The sequence below is a fragment of the Rhincodon typus genome, chromosome 6, assembly GCF_021869965.1.
Source record: "Rhincodon typus isolate 14 chromosome 6, sRhiTyp1.1, whole genome shotgun sequence".
NCBI classification, from domain to species: domain Eukaryota; kingdom Metazoa; phylum Chordata; class Chondrichthyes; order Orectolobiformes; family Rhincodontidae; genus Rhincodon; species Rhincodon typus.
Window position 1 is genome coordinate 101,524,121 of NC_063337.1, and position 13,468 is coordinate 101,537,588.

Below are 13,468 nucleotides of genomic sequence, written 5' to 3' on the forward strand. Positions count from 1 at the left end.
CTGTTTGTTTCCTCTCCACCTATCCTCTCCTCTATCCCTCCTCTATCTGCCTCCCACTCTCTCCCTATTTATTTCAAAACCCCCTTCCCCTCCCCCTTTTCTGATGAAGGGTCTAGGCCCGAAACGTCAGCCTCTCTGCTCCTATGATGCTGCTTGGCCTGCTGTGTTCATCCAGCCCTACACCTTGTTGTCTCAGATGTAGGTAATATCATTTTGTAGCCAATTACCAAGTCATGATCAAATTATGACCATGAATCTATTGAAAATTGTTGTAAAAACCCATCTGGTTCACTGAAGCCCTTTAGGGAAGGAAACTACCATCCTTACCTGGTCTGGCCTACATGTGACTCCAGACCCACAGCAATGTGGTTGACTCTTAACTGCTCTCTGGGCAATTACAGATGGGCAATAAATGCTGGCCTTGCCAGCAATGCTCTCATCCCCTGAATGAATAAAGAAAAAAAAATTGCTTCACCCTCACTGTTTACTGTACATAAGACAATGCCATGCCTTGTCATAGATCGATCCAGCCATGCACTACTGCATGTGAACTCATTGTGATCAAGCCTCTTGCCAGGGTGCCATTGTTTCTTACCAGTTTGGGCTAGGTTGAGAATGTTCTGTGCTTGAGCTGTCTTTAACAATGTTAACAGAACATCTTCTAATGGTGGGATTATCAAATTGTTCTCAGCCTCTTCCTGACTGAAAAGAATGCTCGCTTGTCAAACTTCAGAATGATAGAAGTCTTCACGATAAGAAAGAGAAGTGAGAATACATGGAGAAAGAAACTATTTTCAATTATTCAGTAGTCTAAGAATCGGGAATGTTGTTAAAACAAAACGGTGCCAGGTCTTTCAGGAATTAAGTTAGAAAAACCTTCTTTATCCAAATATTTGTTGAGGTAGAGAATTCTCTTCTATGAATGATAGCTGGTGGTTGACCATTTGTTAATGTTACATTTGAGACTGATTGATAGTTGTCTGTTAACTAAAGTTATTAAGGACTATGGAGCAAAGGCAAAAAAAATAGAGTTAGATCAATGTCTTGGGCAATTTCCATGGAGTTTGCTGCATCTAAGTTTCCATAGGGTCTTGATGTACATCATTCCAAACTGCTCTTAGAGGCAAAATACTGTGGATGCTGCAAATCTGAAACAAACACAGAGTATGCAGGAGAAAATCAGTGGGCCTGGCAGTGCCTGTGGACAGAAAAACACAGTTAATTTTGAGCCTGGTGTAACTCTTTTGCAAAACTGTTTCAATGATTATCTGGCAATTGAATTATCCGGTCCATTGTTACCCCCTGAGAAGAGGAGACACTGCAGTACTTTCTTTCATGCCTATCGAAAGCTGAGCAATTCGCAAGGTTATAGCAAAACAGAGGCTGAAAGTCCAGATGCTACTGCTAGGCAACATCAAGCACAAAGCCCCTTCCAAAACTTTGTCTATTTATCTAGCAATTAATGTAATAAAATAATATTTTATCACTCTTTTAACAGCTTTTCTCCCAAAAATTCTTGTTTTTTTCTAAACCACAGTCAATTCCCAGTTATTCTAACCTAATGATATTTCTGTTTCAAAAAAAATCACATGCTAAATCCTTTGCAATACAGAAAATGTCCAAACCTTTATTTTCCCTTTTCTTCTAATCCTAAGTATACATGTGTTCCCAACAAAAGTTAAAGAATTATTTTGCTGCAGCATTTACCAGGGAAATAGGACAGGTAGGTATGACATTGAATGAGGAGATGTATAATATGATCACTGCATTTCAAATAAAATGGAACCTATTGAATAAATTCAATAATCTCAAAGAGCTTGTGGTCCTGCTCGACTATATTCACATATTTTGAAAAGGTCTAGAGAAGAGATAACAGAGGTATTGCCACTCATATTTAATAATTCATTAGAAAAATGTATAGAACCTGAGTAATGAATAGATAGCTACAGTAAATCTTGTATTTAAGTCAGGATGCAGATCAATTCCAGTGAATTATAGACCAGTCAGGAAAAAGAATTGAACCCTTTCCAAATGCTGGAATAAAAGAACATACAGAAGTGAAAAATACAAAAATGGATATCCATAGATTTTAAGAAAAGAAACACATGCTCTGAAAAAAATTATTTAATGTTTTGAGCAGGTAGTAGAAATGATAATACATTTACTGTTATTTATCTGGACTTTCAAAAAGGCCTTAAATAATGTGCCCCATATTAGATGAATAAAAAAATGACAGCAAATGCAGAATAGGAATACAGATTGTTAGCTGGCTTGAAGACAGAAAGCGTGGAATTAATGGATAGTTACTCAGAGTGGTAGTTGAGAATTAATAATGAAGTAGAGTTTCACAATGCTCAGTGCAAGGACCACTGGTGTTCATAATCTCTATTAATGATTTACATTTTGAAATCAAAAACGTAATTTCTAAACTTCTAGATGGCACAAAAATTGGGAGGAGGGTAGGGAATATTGAGGATTCTAACTAATTACAGGAGCATAATAGTAAACAAAAACACAAATTGCTGGAAAAACTCAAGAGATATAGCATCATCTGTGGAGAGAAAGCACAGTTAACGTTTCAGATCCAATAACCCATCCTCAGAACTGAAGAGTCAGTGTTCTGAGGAAGGATCACCAGACTGGAAACAATGACTCTGATTTCTCTCCAGAGATGCTGCCAGACCTGCTTAGCTTTTCCAGCAACTTCTGTTTTTGTTTCTGATTTCTAGCATTCACAGTTCTTTCAGTTTTTATTTACGATATGAGTAAACTTAGTATGGGAAAATAATGAGCAATTGAAGTTAAACACTGATAAATATGAGATAGTATATTTTGGTAGGAGGAATAAGGGGGTCATTCAATGTTTGGAAGTTGAAAATCTAGATGGGTTAGAGGAACAAAGTAATCTCAGTCTACAAATACGGCAATGGTGTGTTTGTGCAACAGCTTATCAAGGTTGAAAACAAAATAGATCAAGCACAAGGTTTTAATTCTAGAAAGATACAAATCAAAAGCAGGGAAATAATGCTGAACCTGCATGGAATCCTCAGTAGCATAACTGGATATTATCAATATTAAATATAACTGAGGTTTCCGATATGGAATTCAGAAAGAAAAGCTTATTCACCCAAAGACTGGTAAGAATATGGAATCTACATGATTGAAGCCAAAAATAGACATGAGTTTACAGTAAACTTGAAAGCATATCAGGAACAAGGGGGATGGTTACAATTTAGATTTAGATGGGAGATATAGGAAAGAAAGTGGAGCAAAGCATAAAGGAGGTATTGACTGATTGTATCCTATGCCATCCTATGAAAACCCATCAGTCCCATTGTTCCAATGCATCTATACAAAAAAATTGACTGTTCCAGTTTAAAAAAGATGGACTGAGCACAGAATTTACATTTTCAAAAGAACATTGCTGAGAGTCAAAAACAGAAAATGCTGGAGGTTCTCAACAGGCCTTGCAGAGAAAGCAGAGTTAACATTTCAAATCCAGTTCTGAAAAAGGATAACTGGACCTGAAACATTAACTCTGCTTTCTCTTCACAGATGATGCAGAACTGCTGAGTGTCTCTAGCAATTTCTGTTTTTGTACTAGATTTCCAGTATCCACAGTTTTTGTTTTGCTTTATTGCTGAGAGTCCTATGTCCATTCCTTTTCATCCTTTAGTAAGCAGCTCTTTGCTGTCTCTGCTCCTTGAACCTATCATACTGCATCCAGAGGGTATCTGCAATCAGAACCATATGATTTAATGATGATCTTCCCAAAATATTTCAACTCAAAAATCAGCATCTTCCCACATGTAGTGCCATTTGTTGCAGAATTCACTGATGGAAACCAATTCTGTAAAATACTCAGCACATCCAGAAACTCCAATAGAATTTCAATTACCATCCCCGGGGTCTGTCTTGTCCCACCAGCTGGGCTGATGCATCAGAGGTACAGAGGTACATTGGCATTCAGTTGGGATGAAGTTGCCCTTGGAGACTTCAAAATTAACTCCCAATCCCACAAATTCTCAAGGTTCAAGCAAAACAACCTCCTGCTTATCAACACCTCACCCCTCTCGTCTTGGCTGCAAGTTGACCAACCTTGAACACCACTTGGAAGGCTCACTGAGGGTGGCAACGGTGCAGAATATACTCTGATTGGGAGTCTTCAATGTCCATCACCAAGACGGATCGGTAACACTATCACTGCCTAAGGTGGTTGAGTCCAAAAGGATGTAACTACTAAACTGAGTTTGCAGTATGTGGGACGGAAAATTACAAAATGGAAACATTTACTTAACCTTATCCTCACCAGTCTATCTATAGGAGGAAACCCATTCAGACACAATAAGAATGCACAAACTCCACACAATCACCCAAGTCCCTGGTGCTATGAGGCAACAGTGCTAACCACTGTGCTGCCTGAGATATTAAGGGATGTGGGCTAAAGACATGGATATGGAGTTAGGCCACTGCTCAACTATGATCTTTCTGAATGGTGGCACAGGCTCATGGGGCTGAATGGTCTACTGCTGTTTCTCTGTTCCTAAATACTGCCTTTTACCAGCTGCTATAAGTTGACTTGACTAAAAAACACTGATGTTATTTTCTCTTCACAGATTCTGCCAAACCTGCTGAGTTTCTCCTGCAATTTCTGTTTTTGCTTGTAAGTCTGTTACAATTTGTTCAGAGAAGGTTTACCAGGCGAATAATCTGGAATGGATGAGTTGTCTTATGGAGAAAGGTTGGATAGGCTAAGCTTATATCTGCTGAAGTTTACAAGAGTAAGAGATGACTTGATTGAAATGTATAAGATCCTGAGGGTGTTGACAGCACGGCTGTAGAGAACATGGTTCCTCTTGCATGATGGCTCAGTGGTTAGCACTGCTGCCTCACAGCACCAGGGACCCAGGCTTGATTCCACGGAGTTTGCACATTTTCCTCGTGTCTGTGTGCGTTTCCTCCCACAGTGCAGGTTAGGTGGATTGATCATGCTATAGCGTCCAAAGACATGCAGGCTAGGTAGATTAACCATGGGAAATGTAAGGATATAGGGTAGGGGGTGTGGGATGCTCTTCAGAGGGTTGGTGTGGGCCTGATGTGCTGAATGGACTGCTTCCACACTCTAAAGATTCTATGCTTCTAGGAGAATCAAGAATCAAGCGTCACTGTTTAAAAATCTGGAGTCATCCATTTTAAAACAGAAATGAATGGATTTCTTTTCACTCAGAACATTGTGGGTCTTCAGAAGTCTCTTCATTGAAAGTGATGGAAGAGGAGTCCTTGCATATTTTGAAGGTATAGGTAGATAGGTTCTTGTTAAAAAGGGGCTAAAAGATTGTCAAGGGTAGGCAGGAACATGGATTTTAAGGCACAATCAAATCAGCCATGATCTTATTGGATGGATAAGCAATTTCAAGGGACTGTAGGGATATTTCTTCTCCTTAGTTTATTCATGTTCATGTATATCTTTGTTCTATTGACCATATGAAGTGAAACATTTCAATTAAGGGACCATTTCCCAGTTTATTTATGTATAATTTACATTGGTTCTGATTTGAGATAGTGTAAAAGCTCCAATTTCTTCGTTCAGGATAATTCAAATTTAATATTTTGGTTTACAGTTTTCCCACAGAGTTAACAGTTTCATACATAAAATGAGATTACTTACATTTTAATTTTTTTTATGTGCCAACATCATTTGTTGCGAGAAGCCTGTGTATGAGGGTTTCTTGCTTTATATCGCTTTAATTTTTGATATCATTCTAATTAACTATGCTTTTTCATTTTTTTGGATAATATTGGTTATCTGCCTGGGTCAATCATCCATTCATTAAATTGTCAGATTAACTTCACATGCTAACTTGTTGACAATATTCTATTTCTGCCGAACCCACTACTGGGTTCTAATTATTCGCATATGCCGCAGTGCAGCTGCATACTCTGTTTATTCCCTTTTCAATATTATAATCCCAATTTCTTGTTTATCAGCTATTGGAAAAAAAAGAAGCATACTGCTACTCGTCAGACTGCAAATCACTAAGAACCCAACATTTTTACACCTTTCTAACGTCTCTGTAGAATCCACCTGTGAATATGGGGCGCAAAGTAATATTTCTGATTTTGATGTTTCTTTTTAATACCATAATATCTTTAACTTAGTAGTAGCATTTACATCCAAGCCAGAAGCTTGTTTCAATCCTCATAAAAACAACTAATTTTAAAGAAGTTATCGCATTTCCAGTATCACACAAGAATACTTCACATTTTAAGACTTTTAATGAATAAACAAGCTAAAAGAAACATAAAACAAAACACTGTGGATGCTGAAATTCTGAAATATTCTATTGCTAGAGAAACTCAGCAGATATGGCAGATTCTGTGGAGAGAGAAAATGAAGGTAACATTTCCAGTCCAGTGACCCTTCTTCAGAAATCAGCCCAAAAGCTTTTCTCAATTCCTGATGGTTTATCCCCCTTTTGCTTCTAAACAGATAAGTTCTAATTCTTGAACAGGCTTTCATGATGGGGTTTACACTTCTCCCTCTTCAAAGGTAAACAAATCTTCCAACTTTCTTTAAATTCTCATGACCGTGGCCTCTTTTAAGAGTGAGCTCCAGACTCCATTCTTTGAAATGAATAATAAAGATTTGTTGTCTTTATCCTTCAACAGGTCTTGTTTCAGATTCTTGAAGACTGTCCTGTTACATTCACTGATGGTTTAAAAATCTCTGAAAACTGGTGCTCCAATGGCTTGCTATGGAGTCTACCCCTCTCACAGACCATCTCCATTGGTGCTGTGAATCAGATGGTCCTTAATTTCCAGGTGGAAGCACTGATTATCTATACTCTACAGGCCTCCAAAATGTCACATGAAATGCCTTACCCATATTCCTCTATTTTAGCTGAAATCAAAGAGAGGTACGAACATTATCAACCTTATAAAGCTATATTTGCAACAAGCTGAAGTGTTCAAACTTACTCTGGGCAGCCATTTTGAATAGATACTATGTTCTTTAAATATTGGGTTGATATCAAGTGGGATACTTACATCCGAACAAAGAGACAACTGCCTCAATGACAGCATTCCCAACTCAGGTCAAGATAAAGTGTCATTCTAGACACTCCTGGTCAACAAAGACTGAGTATCAGCTCTGAAAATTACTCAATTAATGACTAACAACTATACTGGTGTCTAGTAGGTCCCTCAGTGTAAAAGACAGCTGGAGCTCTTTAACCTTAGTTCTAGCCTTACTTGAAGAAGAGTCTGAAAGTAAAACAAAACTATGAAGAAAGGAATGGAAAGCCACCTCAACAACATTTCCTGACTGAGCTCCAGAAGGGTTGAGAATCTACCTTAGAGTACAATGGATGGATGGTTGGACAATTATATTCTTAAACGTGTGTTGACATTGTAAAATGTTGTAAATTCTCTTTTTACTGTTTGTGGTTTGAGATATTCAATGAAACATTCAGATACATCAGCTCAGTTCTCCTGCGGCTTTATTATTTTTAAATTAGATTATACAATAAGACAATTCATATGTTAAATACATACAAATACCTCTTAAGTCTGGTTTCTACAAAGTAACAAGTATAATATTAAAGCAATGTCAGAGTTACTAAGTAATTTCTCCACCTAAAGACCTGAATTTAAACTAAACAGATCAAAAATTACCAAATCTATGAGACTTCAGAAGGTGATCTGCTTTAACTGGAACTGACAGCTATCTTCATCTTGATATGCGAACTATTTGGTTTGGTGTCTCAATTATCTATTTACTTAAGCCACAACTGCTATGTCTTACAGAATACTTTGCAATTAAACAATAACGTTGAATGAAAGTTACAAACAAATAAGCATATTCAAAACCAGTGTTAGAAAGTATTCAGAAAATCATAAACCAGTTGGGTTAATATTGGTACAATGAAAACTACTGGAGTCTTTATATAAAGATACCACAGAAAAACATCTAGAAATGAAAAAAATATATCAAAGAGCAGCCAGCACAGATTTCAAAATGGAAACTCATGCTTGACTAAGGCAATTGAAATATTTGAAGAAGTAACAGGAAGATCTGACAAAGGTAATGCAGTAGATCTGTTATGTTTAGATTTTCAAAGGACTCGGAATAATGGTACTATCTAATAGACTCATGTCTCAGTCTAGCACATAGAAACAGGGACAAGTAGCAAAATGGATGGCAAAGAAACTAGAAAACAGAAGCAGACAGCAGGAGTTAAATGATATTGGTGAAGTATGGAAACCTGCTTGACATCAAGTAGCTTATCGATAAAGAGTTTTCATTTGTCTGAGTCAAACATGTTATATAAATGTAAGTTCTTTCTCTCTTTAAAGAACTTTGCCATTTTGCATCCCCAGAGAATTCTGTTATGGTAATAAGTCAGAATGAAGCACATGTAAGCTTTCTCTTATAATCCATCTAACTGGCACAGCTAACTGTTTTTAAATGTAACTTTAAGTTCAGTCAGGCAATGGTTGTGGCAGGCTAAAGAGAATTGTCCATGTTGTTACTAGTGTGAAGATCAGGCTATGTTAAGTTGCAGACCTTGTTACTATTTAGGTAAAGATCTATTATGAATCAATCCCTCACCTCCTGAGGTTCTTGTCATTTCCTTTAGGTTTTTACTATTTTGGACAAAATACCATCTTGTTATATTACCTAGTTCCTTGAGAATCTAAGTGTTCTCTTTTACATTGAGAATATACTCAATGTACATCATTGTTCCTCTATCACATCACTCCATTTCCTGAATTATCTAGGGTTGTTTTCTTCTATTTCATTTCAATAACTGTAATATCCTCTCTTGGACTACAGTGATCAGAACTCTAGACAGTATTTTAATTGCACCACATGATAGTTTTAAGTCAATGAAATGTTATTCATGTTCAATGTTGAATTTACATGTTGTATGATCATATGGGCATTGGGCATTGATCTACTAATAATTCTCTCCCAATCTGACTGAACTGAATGAACTCCCAACACTCATAGCTCACATTCACTGATAACCACATGATAAAGGTTTTTTTATCTGAAGCCATGAATGAACAGAAACCATCAATAAGCTGAAGGAGGAGAAAGCCAAGGAAAAATCCCATTTTGTTTGTAACCACAAAGCACAAATGCAAATTCTGAACAGTCTCGTGTTGACGAAAGAATCTCAGAACAGGTGGTGTCTCAGGCAGGATTGTCAAGAAGCAGCTTGCAAAAACTGTCTAATTTCCAGTTTCGCACCACAGTCCTCATTTTTGTGCTGTTTTTAATTTTTAGGCAACTGTAGTTAAACAAAGCATATGGCTGAATCCAGGAGGGCTGCCTGGAAATGTGGTCACAAATGTCGTATGTGATAAATAGAAGCAGCAGAGGCTATCTCAAGCCGATGACCCCTGAAAGGTGGTTAATTAATAGCATATGTGTTGCTTATATGCATACGGCTTTCAAAATTGCAGGATGCAGTCTATTTCAGTCAAGAAAGCACTCAACTAGTTGGATCTTGTGGATGCAATTTTTTAGTAAAGTAGTAAGTAAAGTTTTTACTTTTAAATAAAGTTTGTAAGTAAAACATGTTTCATTTTTAGAAAAGTAAATGAACTCTGATGTTTGACATATACTCGATGGAGGGGATTTCAGAACAGAAGAGCATTTTCTTAACATTACAACCAATCCTTTCGGGTTCAAAGTTGGGAAGCATTTTCTTTCAAACAGGGCTGTGGAAATATGGAATTAGGGTGAACTCCTAACAGGCTGTGAATACTGAGAAAACTGAAATTTTCAAACCAGATTTTTTTGTTAGGTAGGAATATCAAAAGATTGTTCTAAGAATTGTGCTCATGACCAGACTCAAAGAAACCCAAGGCACACAGGTTTGGACTCATCATAAGCTTAGCTATGTTCAATTTTTTTTAATATTGCCCCTTGGGATAGGACAAAGTGGAGTGCTCCTCCAGAAACGATGGGAGGAATTTTAACCTGGATGAAGGTATGTGTTTGGGTGTAAGTGGGAGGTCATTGGGAAGCCATCTCTAACTCACTGACTTCCACATTTAACACAAGCCTAAATGGGTTGTTGCTGGTGAGTTAATTTAAGAAAGACTAGGAGCCTATTAACACAACAAAACTCTCAATTGAAACAATAATTCAACTTAGTTTTAAATTTAGTGACAATTTCCCAGGTTCCTCAGGTCTCCTGTCAAATCGAGGAAAGAACATAATACTAATTAATTGAACTAAATAAAACTTGTAGAAGTACTGCAGTAAGTTATCTCTAATCATAATCCATTCTTCACCGGGCAAAGGGTTCCCTGTACTTTTGTTGAAAGCTTATTTTCTACTCTGTGGTTATTTTCTAAATTACCTTAGATTGGTGAAATAACTCCAGGGAGGCCAGTATCCTATCACCAAGTCTCCCTTTATATACTTTGTACAACACATGGACTCTGAACTACCAGCTCAGAGCCAGTCTCTAGAATGAGGAGTATCTCTGAGACGCCTGTTTATATCCTTCAGCCAGGACTCCCTGATTGACCCCAGGTTAACAACCCCAATCAGGGATCTCATACTCAATGATGCCCATCTGGCCCTCATTCCAGTCACTACAATTGGGTTGTAATTGCTGCTGTTTCAATTCGACAGTGGACATGAATCTACATGATCAAGACCAGCAATAGCCTGTTCTTGAGAGACTGGCAGATGGACATCAGAGAGGACAGCAGTGGACCAAGCATCAGCAATGCGGGGATAAATAGAAAGGGAAAAGCAATGGGAGGTAATGTGCAAGATGTGCAGAGAGAAGTTGAGATGCCTTGAGATGCATGAACGGGAAATAAATTTCAGGAAATAAATTTATTACCTTAGGCACTGGCAAATGGCTTGATGTCTCCTGGGGGAAAATGTGCCACACATATTATCAATATTTGCTATAAACTCATTATCACACTCAAATTCTAGCCTCTGGATCTTCTTCTGGCTTTAAGGAGACACATCCAGGAACTCCCAGTTGATTGCTTGTCACAGCTGAAAATGATATAAGAGTTGGCAGAGCTGGCACCTGTCTGAATGGATATGTGCTCTAGTTTTAGCTATAACTGACTTCCAAAGCATGCACAGCTTGATTGGCTGTAGCCACTTGGCTGTCCAGGTACTCTAGGTTAATACAGAGTGCATGACATTTGCAAGGACTTCAACTTTGTCAAACAGCCTCTGATGTGCAATGCCAAAAAGATATACATGCAGGAGAGAGTAGGAGAGCTGCTATACCACTATTATCACGTAGAATCCAATCTTCCTGAAGCACTAAGACATAAAATTAGAGTTAAAGGGTGGCTGCTGAGAGGAAAGGGTTAAATTTGTCAGAGAACATCCATCAGAAACTGCCCAAGAGCAATGGCAATGAATGCCATATTGAGTCAGGCATGAGATTGAACAAACCATATGTATCCTGAAGATGAGTTTTAGGTGCCTTTTTAAACAGAAAGGCTCCCTTCTGTATGAACCAGTTAGAGGTTTCAGAACTACTGTGGTATGTCATGTTCTGTAAATATTGTATAGTAATAGGATCAAGATGAAAAGCCCTGATAACCCTAGAAAAAAAAATTCTGAGGGGTGAGTAAGAAATTCTCAGGACAATGCACCACTAACTCCTCATATTGATGTCCAAAATGCCAGGGATGCCCTTATTTTGACAATGGTTTGGACCAGTGGACCAAGGCCAGCAACAGATGCAGCTGTTCCAAATCTATCTCTTTCCCACAAAGAAAAATTAGTTCAACAAACAACCAATCAGCCTTTTCACATTTCTTGCTTATTGGCATCCAGTAGGAATTCTTATCTTCCATAAAACACTCCACTGATCATTCATATTGTTGACTTATGAAACAACAGATTGAATTGCTCAAAATTATGTTCTGTTTAATGTGGCTAGTTTATTTATATTCAGGATTACAAATTTAACTTCGGAAATGATTGTTTTGAAATGATCATAGGAAAAATAAAATGATTGCGTAAAATTATGTTGATTTGAATTGGATGAAAAAAACAACTTTAAAAGCTTTGCCTCTGAGCATATTAACATTTCACTGACACATCATCAGATTGCTTTAGTTACTTTAACACATAATCAATATGTGTTAATACATACCAATACCTATCTCAACTGGTACCACATTGCCTGTCCTCTGACACCTCTCCTGTGGACAGAGATGAATTGAAAATTATTGCCAGCACATCTGTTTTTTCCTTCCTTGCCTCACTGAACAGCCTGGGAAAGCTTTCATCCAGTCCCAGTGATTTAAGCCTGACAGACCACTCGGAACTTGCACTCTAGTTTTACTTCTCTCTGATGTCTATGTGAAAGAGATGGTTACAGAGGTACTGCATGGATTGGTGATAATATTTTAAATTGCAATTAATTTTGCAATGGTACCTAGAGAACGTTGCAAATGTAACCTCCAATGTTTTATAAAGAAGGGAGGAAGTAAATGCGAACTATCAATGTGTTGGCCTTATGCTTCTAGAAGGGAATATACTCAATTCTGTATATTTTTGAATAAAACTGCTCAGGAATGTTATTACATGCGTCTGAAGCAGATGGGACCTCAACCCAGGACAACTATCACTGTGTTACAAGACCTCTTTATATTATCGTCTATTATAAAGGATGTGATTCTCAACACTTAGAAGATAATTGTCTAATTGGATAGAATTGACATGGATTTAGGAAGGGGAACTCACATTTTAAATACCTGATGGAGTTTTTGACAATGTTACTGGAAGAGTAGATAAGGGGGAACCAAAGATTGTGACCTATTTGAGCTTTCAGAAGACTTTTGACAATGTTTCACACAGGTGAGTAGTAAATTAAGATAAAGTTAACTGGATTAGGATTTACATATGAGCATATAAAGAAGATTGGTTATAGCAGATAGCAAAGAGTTAGAACAAATGAGTCATTCTCAAGTTAGTAGGCTGTGACCAGTGGGGTACTGCAGGGTTCAGTGCTTGAGCCTCAACAGTTCACAGTCTACATCAGTGATTTGGATGTAGAGGTCAATTTTAATATTTTGCAGTTTGTAGGTGGTATAAAACTTTATGAGTATGTGAGTTTTGTGGAGGATTCAAAGAGGTTGCAAGGGGTTTTAAACAGATTGAGTATGTGAATGAGAGCATAGCATATAATATGAATGTGTTAGGTGATCCACTTTGGTAGGAGGAACAAAAGTACAGGCTGATGCTTGGATAATGGAATTGAGGATACTTAGCATACATATGATGGAGTTTAGAAGAACGAGAGACAACGTCATAGAAAATTATAAAATGATTAAACGGACTGACAGAGTAGATACAGAAAGATATTTGTCCTGGTTTGGGGTGGTTTAAAATCAAGGGACACAGTCTCAGAGTAAAACACAAGCTATTTAAGATGGAGATTGTAGGAACTGCAGATGCTGG